This window comes from Lotus japonicus, chromosome 5 (genome assembly GCF_012489685.1).
Source record: "Lotus japonicus ecotype B-129 chromosome 5, LjGifu_v1.2".
In the NCBI taxonomy this organism is placed as follows: Eukaryota; Viridiplantae; Streptophyta; class Magnoliopsida; order Fabales; family Fabaceae; genus Lotus; species Lotus japonicus.
In genome coordinates this window covers 23,674,001-23,682,858 of record NC_080045.1, presented here as the reverse complement: position 1 = coordinate 23,682,858, position 8,858 = coordinate 23,674,001, and positions in this window count along the sequence as shown.

Sequence of the window (8,858 nt, the reverse complement as noted above, 5' to 3'; positions counted from 1 at the left end):
GGGGCTCCCCCGGTTTTGGACTTGACAGGATCGGTGGAGAGGTGAGAATCTCTTTCAGCCGGGAGAAGGCTTGCTCGGCCTCTTCGGACCAAGCAAAGCTCGCTCCCTTCTTTAGTAGGGCATAAAGAGGTAGGGCTCGTAGGGCGGCCTTGGGGAGAAATCTTCCGATTGCAGCCATCCGTCCTGCCAGTTGCTGGACTTCTTTGACCGTCCGGGGGCTTTTCATGTCTACGATGGCTTGGCACTTCTCGGGGTTTAGTTCAATCCCGCGACTTGTGAGCATGTATCCTAGGAACTTCCCGCTTTTGACCCCGAAGGTACACTTTTCGGGGTTGAGGCGCATATTGTGCTTCTTCAGTTGCTCAAAGACTAGGACGAGATCGGCCGCGTGGTCGCCTCCCCTTGGTGCTTTTACGATAATGTCATCGATGTAGACTTCGACTGACTTCCCTATAAGTGCCCCGAAAATCTTGGTCATCATCCGTTGGTAGGTGGCCACTGCATTTTTCAGGCCGAATGGAAGCATAGTGTAGCAATATGTCCCCCGATCGGTTATGAAAGCAGTCTTTTCTTCATCTTCTCTGCACATCGGAATTTGGTTGTACCCGGAATACGCGTCCATGAGGGACAAATACTCGTATCCCGAGGAGTTGTCCACCAGGGCATCGATGCTGGGGAGGGGAAAGGGGTCTTTCGGGCAGGCCTTATTCAGGTCCGTGTAATCAACGCACATCCTCCACTTCCCATTAGATTTCTTAACCAGGACCACGTTCGACAGCCAAGTGGTGTACTTGACTTCGCGTATGATCCCGGCTCGTAGAAGCTCGGTTGTCTGTTCCTTGATCGCTTCCTGCTTCTCTGCACTCATCTGTCTCTTCTTCTAGGCCACTGGCTTGAATTTCCAGTCTACTGATAGCTTGTGGTTGCAGAACGCTGGGTCGATGCCCGGCATATCCGCGGATGACCAGACAAATAAGTGCCCGTTACTCTATAGAAGTCATGCGGGAGGTCTCGTGCCAGCTTCGTGACTTGCTCGGGGCGATGGCCGATCTCGACAGACCGGGCTTCCCCATCAGGCTTAAGGCGCTGGTCATCTCTGGACTGGTCCACTCTCGGGTCGATGTCGGTCAAGCATGCTCCTGCTCGGAGGTGGAAGCTTTCGACTCGTTTCCCGTGGTCGGGCTTCTTCCGTTTGCGGTTCTCTCGTGCCATCCTACAGGTGGAGTTATAACACCCCCTGGCCATGGTTAGGTTTCCGCGTACGGAAACTGCCCTTCCGGCCCATGGGTACTTCAACATCAGGTGGTGGGTGGAGACGATGGCCCGGTAAACATTGAGGCTCGGTCTACCGATGATGGCGTTGTACGCTGTTGGGCATTTCACCACCAAGAACCGGGCCTTTACAGTCTTGCAAACATCACGGTCTCCTATGGAGAGGTATGTATCAAAATATCCTAAGGGCAGAACTCTGTCCCCAGTGAACCCGATCAAGTCGTGGTCATAGGGGATCAGGTCTTTCACCGATAAGTCTAGGGTTTTATAAGCATCATAAAACATAATGTCAGCAGAACTACCTGTGTCGATGAGAACCCGTCGTACCTTACCGTTTGCGATGAGGGCCTCCACGACAATCGGATCGTCCTCCTCGCCGGTGTCCGTGCCGTAGTCATCTTCCGTGAAGGTGATGGGAACCTTCTACTGCGGTGGGCGGAGGGAGTTGGGGCGAGGCCGTCCAGCGGCTGACATGATGACTCGAGTACTGCTCTTCCAACTGTTGTTTGATGGTCTGCCGGCGGCCCATCCTCCGGCGATCGAACCGACACTGACTAGGTTAGTCCCGTGGCGCTTCGTACTTCATCTTGGCCCCGCCGATCTGGAGACCGGCGTCGATCCGGACTTCTACGGCGATCGGGGCTCCTGTGTCGGTCTGGACTTCTGCGACGTTGGGGGCTCCTTGCCCGAGGGGGTGTCCGGGCTCGGTTCCTGGGCGGAGTTCGGGCCTGGACTCTGGGCGGGGTGGGGGACCTTCTAGGTGGTGGTGAACGCGGACGAGGGAGGTCGCCTGAGGAGAGATCGACGTACTTTGACAGTCTCCCGATTCTGACTAGTTCTTCTACTTTGTCCTTCAGGTTCAGGCACTCGTCCGTGTTATGGCCGGGGCTGTCATGGAATTCGCAGAACCTTTTTGAATCCAGCTTATCCCCCCACGTGAGTAGTGGGGGGGGCTTATCCCTAAGGTCGGTGGAGGCTCTCTCCCGCAAGATGCGGGAGAGGGAAGAGTTCAGGGGGGTGTAGCTATCGAACTTCTTCCGTTGACCTCAATGTCGCTATCCCTATGGACTGGGTTTTGATTGGTTGACCTCAATGTCGCTGCTTCCTCCATGTTAATATACTTCTCTGATCGGGTTTGAAATTCCTCCAGTGTCCTAGCTTTCTTCCCATCCAGGGAAGTCAAGAAAGGGCCTGGCCTGAGCGCTTGCCGTACCAAGATAAGGCGGACTTGAGGGAGTAGGTCCGGAATGTCTCCTGCTTCTTTGTTGAAGCGGTTAAGGAAGGCCTTCAGGGATTCCTTCTCGCCCTGCTTAATTAGGGCTATGGTCTCTTCTGATTTCGGAATATTTCTCACTGAGGAGTACTGGGCTAAAAAACTTGACATGACCCCTTCCCAGTTGCGAATGGAGTTGTTGGGGAGGTTCTGGAACCAGTTCATTGGGCCCTTCCCCAAGCTCATCGGAAAGCAGCGGCAGTAGATCGGGTCGCTAGCTCCGGCATACTGCATGGCTCCCACGAAGAAGTTGATATGCTCAGTCGGGTCGGAGTCACCCTCGTAGAGTTTCATTTTAGGCCTTGACCATCCTGGGGGGAAAGGGGTTGCCATGATGTCTGGAGAGAGAGGGTCGTTGATCACCTGCGGTAGGGTAACCAAGGCGTCGTGCGGGCGGACCGGGTCCCTGAGTGGTTCCCTGGTGGAAATGGGGCTCCTCCGTCCAGAGTAACTCCTGCGAGGGGAGTGGTGCCTGCGGTGATGGGAGGGCTGATTTACGGCTCTTTCCGTAGTCTGCTCTCGGCCATAGTCGTCTTGGTAGTTGGAAGGCGAGGGTGGTCTCCTTCCCGTCTCCCCCTCTTGAGAGAACATCGGATCCATTCTGGATCGTTCTTCCAAATCTTCTAGTTGGCGGAGGCGCGCTCGGAGGGCGCAGATTTCGTCTCGAGTGTTGCGGGCCTGGACATTGCGTTCCTGCCCTACCTCCGGAGGATGCTCCTCCTCCATCGCCTTAACTCGGGCCTCAAGCCTGCACATGGCCTCGTGCGCAGCGTGAGGGGTAAGGATCCCTGGCTCCGGGGATCGGCCCCGAGGCGGCGTTGGAGGGGTGGTCCTCTGGGGTCGGGGGGAGGGTTGACGGTTCGTGGATTCATCAAGTGTTTCCACATGGCCCTCGGGAGTTGGGTTGAAACGGCGAGAAGTTTGTCGTGTCTCTACCATTGCGTCTCGTAGTTGTTCTTGTCTCTGACGGCACGCGGCGGAGGAAATGTTTACTAGTTCCCCACAGACAGCGCCAATGATCTGGAGGATCAGGGTGTCTAAGCTACTTGGAGCGCTGGGACCGCAAAGAGGGAAGAAGGGCTGGTGTGCTGGTGAGCTGGGTGATTCCGGGAGGTGCTCCTGCAAGGGACTCCAATGCCAAAGTGAGTAGGGGAATCGAGTAAGTGAGTAGTGAAGTGAAGAGAATAACGTACCTTAGAAAGGATGTGTCGCCTCCTTTATATACACGTTGGGGTATTAGGGTTGGAGCCATTCAACGTCATGCATGGTCCGTACCGGTGAACTAGGGGCCGTTGGATCCTTCTGCTCCTCCTGTTGTCAACAGTGATCCAACGGCCTAGAATTCCTAGGGACCCACCTCCCAACCACCCTAGTTCCGTAGGGTGGTGGGCCTACGTCAACCTCTAGGTGGTGGGGGCCAGGTACTTGGATAAGGGGAGGATGTCGTCTCGCTTGTGGTACCGGGCCCGGGGCGCCCCACCCCGGTCGTCCCCTCGGGGCCTTCACCGGGTAACCCCGGTCGGGTGCTAACCATACTGGGGTAGAGGTCGGTGCGTCTACGTCCGTCCCAGAACAGTAGTCCCCCAGCTTTGGTCCACTACTTTAGTGGGCCTGGAGCTTTGGGTGAGGCCCTCTTAGGTGAGGCTCGCTTGAGCGGCCTTCCGTCGTTTCGGTCGGTTCCTGTCCGCCCCTACCGGAACAATTATATTAAGACGAGATAAATGTATTATTCGTTAAGTGCAAAGTGAGACCTATCAAGAAAAAAGTGCAAAATGAGGGTTATGATAAATGAAAATTGAAAGTGGTAATTAAGAGATATAATATTAAGGGAAAACTATGAAAATGGTCCCTGATGTTTGAGCGAGCGTTGGTTTTGGTCCCTTCCCGGAGTAACTTCCGGAAATAGTCCCTCCGGTGAGCCAAACCGCCGTGCTAGAGTTTAAGTCCGGCAACCCTGCTCACATGGACACGCCACGTCAATTAATGAGATGACGTGGTTTTTTTTATATTTTCAATTAAAAATAAATAAAAATAAAAAACCTTTAACCCATAATTTTAAACCTTTTCTAATCTTATCTTCTTTTTTTTCTTTTAAAAAATCCTAATCTTATCTTCATCTAAGCATCATCGACAATTCAGATCTTCATTTTTTTTTAAATTATTATATTCATCTTATCATCATTGACAGAAACACAACACACAACAGGGATATGCGGTTGCAGCTTCATGTTCTTCCCTTCCTTATACATCTTCCTTTCTAATCCTCTTTCCTTATCGGTTCTGATTTGTGGGAGGCGGAAGTGGGTTTCATTGCAGATCTGTCGTTGGGGTTTGGAGACCAAGTTCGCACCTCCATCACCACCACGTTTGCAGCTTCTCTTTCTCTTCCTCTTTCGTCTTCTCTGTTACATCTCTCCCACGCCCTTTCTGTCTCTCAATGGGTTTGAATACAAACCCATAAACATATCAATCAAACCCACCAACAGTCACACCCCCAATCGCAAACCCAACACCCAGATCCATCCAACCCCACCGCAAGCCCCACGAAGAAGGAGATGAAGGAGGAGGAAGATCTAGATACTGTTGTTGTTGTTGTTGTTGTTGCTGGGTTCGGTAGGGAAAATGATGGAGATTGTTGGTGACGGAAGGGGTGGTGGTGAAGTTGTTATAGGGGGAGAGGGATCTGGGTTGAATCCGGTGGCACTGGAAGGGGGTTAAGGATTTGGAAGAAGAAGGGGGTTTCTGGATTTCTGAAATTTGGGGTTGTTGTACAAGGGTTTCTATGTTTCTAAAATTGAGGGTTTGGGTTTCTGAAATTTGACAAAAAAGAGGAAACTTGCTAGTGTGTGGGTGAAACAGAGAAAGAACAGAGCAGAGAAAACAAAATGAGAAAAAAAGAGAGGGAAGGTCGATGATTTGGGTTTGGTTTCCAGAAATCATGGCAAGGGCTTTGATTGTGAGTGTTGAAGGTGGCTCTGTTGAAGGTGGGTTTGGGGCGTTGGCTGGCTTGGAATGGTGTCTGATGATGTTCTTAATCAAATGAGGTTTCAATCTGGAAGGTTTTGATTTGTATAAATTGGAAGGTTTAAATTGGATTAAGATTGCTGTAAAAAAAAGAGTAAAAATTGGATTAAGAGTAATTAGGTTTAATTGCATTAAATTAATTAGATTTATTTTTAATGATTTACTGATTTAAACGAAAATAATAATAAAAAAATCCACGTCGGCTCCTTAATTGACGTGGCATAGCCACATATGCACGGTGGCCGGAGCAACTCTCCGGCGAGGACCAAGCATGGCGGTTTGGCTCACCAGAGGGACTATTTCCGGAAGTTACTCCGGGAAGGGACCAAAACCAGCGCTCGCTCAAACATCAGGGACCATTTTCATTGTTTTCCCTAATATTAATGAAGGTATATAAGGAAGAAAGTGAGAGAAAATGTTTTGAGTTTGAAATAACTTATATTTTGGAACATAGTATAAATCCTAAACCGACTTCTTTTAAAACGGAGGGAGTACGTATATATTAACTTTGGTAATTTAATAATTACCTATTAATTTTTTAAAATTTATATAAAATGTAAATTAAGGTCAATATTACATTTTTAGAGATGAAATTAGAATATATATTACATTACATTATCAATTCAAAGCAACACAACCAACTTACTATTTACATCCGATTAAGTTTGAACTCCTGCATCAACATTAAGATTAATATTAGTGTCGTGTTGAACCTTGTTGGTCTTTCAAAATCATATCCATCCAGAAACCATATGTTATGATGCAGTAAATGGGTCTGATCTCCATAGTAGGAAACATTTACTTTTATATTAGTTATATGTTATAACATGAAATATTTTCATGTAAAATTCTCATCCCGTGGGATCGTTTTACTGTGAAATTTAAACATAAACATATGTGTATATATATTACTATTTTTTAATTCCCGTAACATGTTTCACCGTCAAATTTTCATACTTTTATATACAACTAGTTCTGAAATTATTAAAAAAGCACTGTGAAATTTTATTTTTATATTGGTAAATTCTGTGGTACCCTCAATTTTTTTTGGTTATGGTACCCCATTAAGTAATTTTATAGATTATTATCACGTTATTTAAGGTAAATACTACATTTTTAGATTTTACTTTACTTGTCAATTAACTTTATCTCATGAAATTCATTTTTTGATGAAAAATGTACGAGTTGTGGAAACGAATGATCGTGATGAGATGCGCGTAAAATGACCATGGTTGATGAATTCACAAAGCTCAGAAAACACAACTTTCAAATCTCATGTCCCTAAGAATGGGATGCTGCATTACTACGATAGAACACAATCAAAATTTTAACCGGTACATGAGTCTTTATTATTGAACCGATTCATTTTGGGTACGACACCTTAATCTGGCTTAACGTACCACAGCAAGCACCTTTTATATTATTATTAACACATAAATATTTCCTTATAAAACGTTACTCCCCGTAAAAGTTTTTGCCCTGTAATTTGTATAAAAATTAAAGTAGACTATCTATCTATATATATATATATATATATATGTAAAGGAGACTTGAACTTTTTTGCATTGATTATCTTACCTTTATATTAAATACATTAGATAATAAAATACAAAACTAAAAAAATAACTACAACTACTTTATTATTCATTATATTAATTAATAATTGTTTAACCTTTCAATTTCCAAATTAGAAAAAAAACTTTTCAATTTCACATATTGTAAAATGATTTTTAATAATTATTAAATTTTAACTATTAATTATAACTTGAGGACAAATTTTGAATAATAATAATTTAAATTGACTACCTTTACATTAATAAAAATATATAGTAAAATAAATTTTACATGTATAACTAATTGTAAAAAAATTTAAACTCTAATATATTAAAATTATAGTTATAATTTTAATTATAATTATTAATCATAAGTTGATGAATTTTAAAAATTAACCAATAAAACTTACTACTACATTTTACGTATAAATAAAAAATTAAGTACTAAAGATAGATATCATCTTAATAAATTATATATATATATATATATAAATAAATAAGACTTGAGTTCTACATTACTGGCAAGATTACATAAATTTTCATTTTCATATCAAATAATTATCGGCATAAGGTTGAAAAACTGAAAAGATACAAAAATAGCACAAATAAATATATTTTAAATAAAATAAACATGTTAAATACTAAAATTAGTTAATGGTTGAATGCTTTTTGTAAATATATATTTTGGAATTTACTTTTAAAATGTGAAATGATTATGCATGTTGTTTAAATTAACTATAATGTAGTTTTGTATTATTTTAAAAAATAATTTTAAATTAACTTGTGATTTTTCTTAATAATGATAGTAATAAATTATTGATGAATATTTTATGTTATTAACATTATTATTAACTATTAACTGTCAACTTTTCATTTTCTTATACGAAAGATTAACTTATTACGTAGTACTTAAAATAGTTAGAATATTAACTATCAATCATAAATTGAAAGAAAAAATCAAGAAATATATTTATATGCAGACAATTTTAATAATTTAAATTAAATTAAATAGTAGTAAAGATAAAACTTATTAATGAACAATCTAGAAAAATAGTTTCAAAATTAAATGAATGTCTCTATAAGATATTTACTATCTATCTATCTATATCTATCTATACTATATATAAAGGAAAAGTTTTGGCAGCTTGGAGGGTTAAACGGGAATTCAATACATCATTACACATGGTTGAAATTTTTGCTATGGATATTTCTGTAATTTTGTTAATTATTGAATAGAGAATCAAATCTTGGCCGTCCCTTTAGTCTTTAGTTTGATATTGGCCGTTGATTCTTTGATAGAAAGCAAAGTGAAATCCTAATTGGCCAATTAATCGACCGTAACGGATTTCCCTTTAGCATTCGCTCGGTAGATTTCCGTTTTCATTCTACCATTTCTCTTGCCAAAAAAGGCTTACGTTTTGGTTCTCTGCAATCAAGGCTTCCGTTTCAATTCCACCACTTCTTGAAACCCCATTCGTTTTGTTCCAGTATTAAAGTGAGTGATCGTTTCTTTCGCTCTGTACATTCCCCTTTCGTCAGATTGTCTGCATCAGAGAGATCTAAGACGACTTCGATATCTTCGCAAGGTATCGTTTTTTTCCCTCTTTGGTTAGTCTGAATCCCTTACCTTCATCTTACTCCGATGGCGGAACTGTCGAATCCTCCGTCTCCATTGGCTTTGCATTGAATCCATGCCTAATTTGCAGGTTTTAGAGCATTTTCTTTTCAGAGAAGCT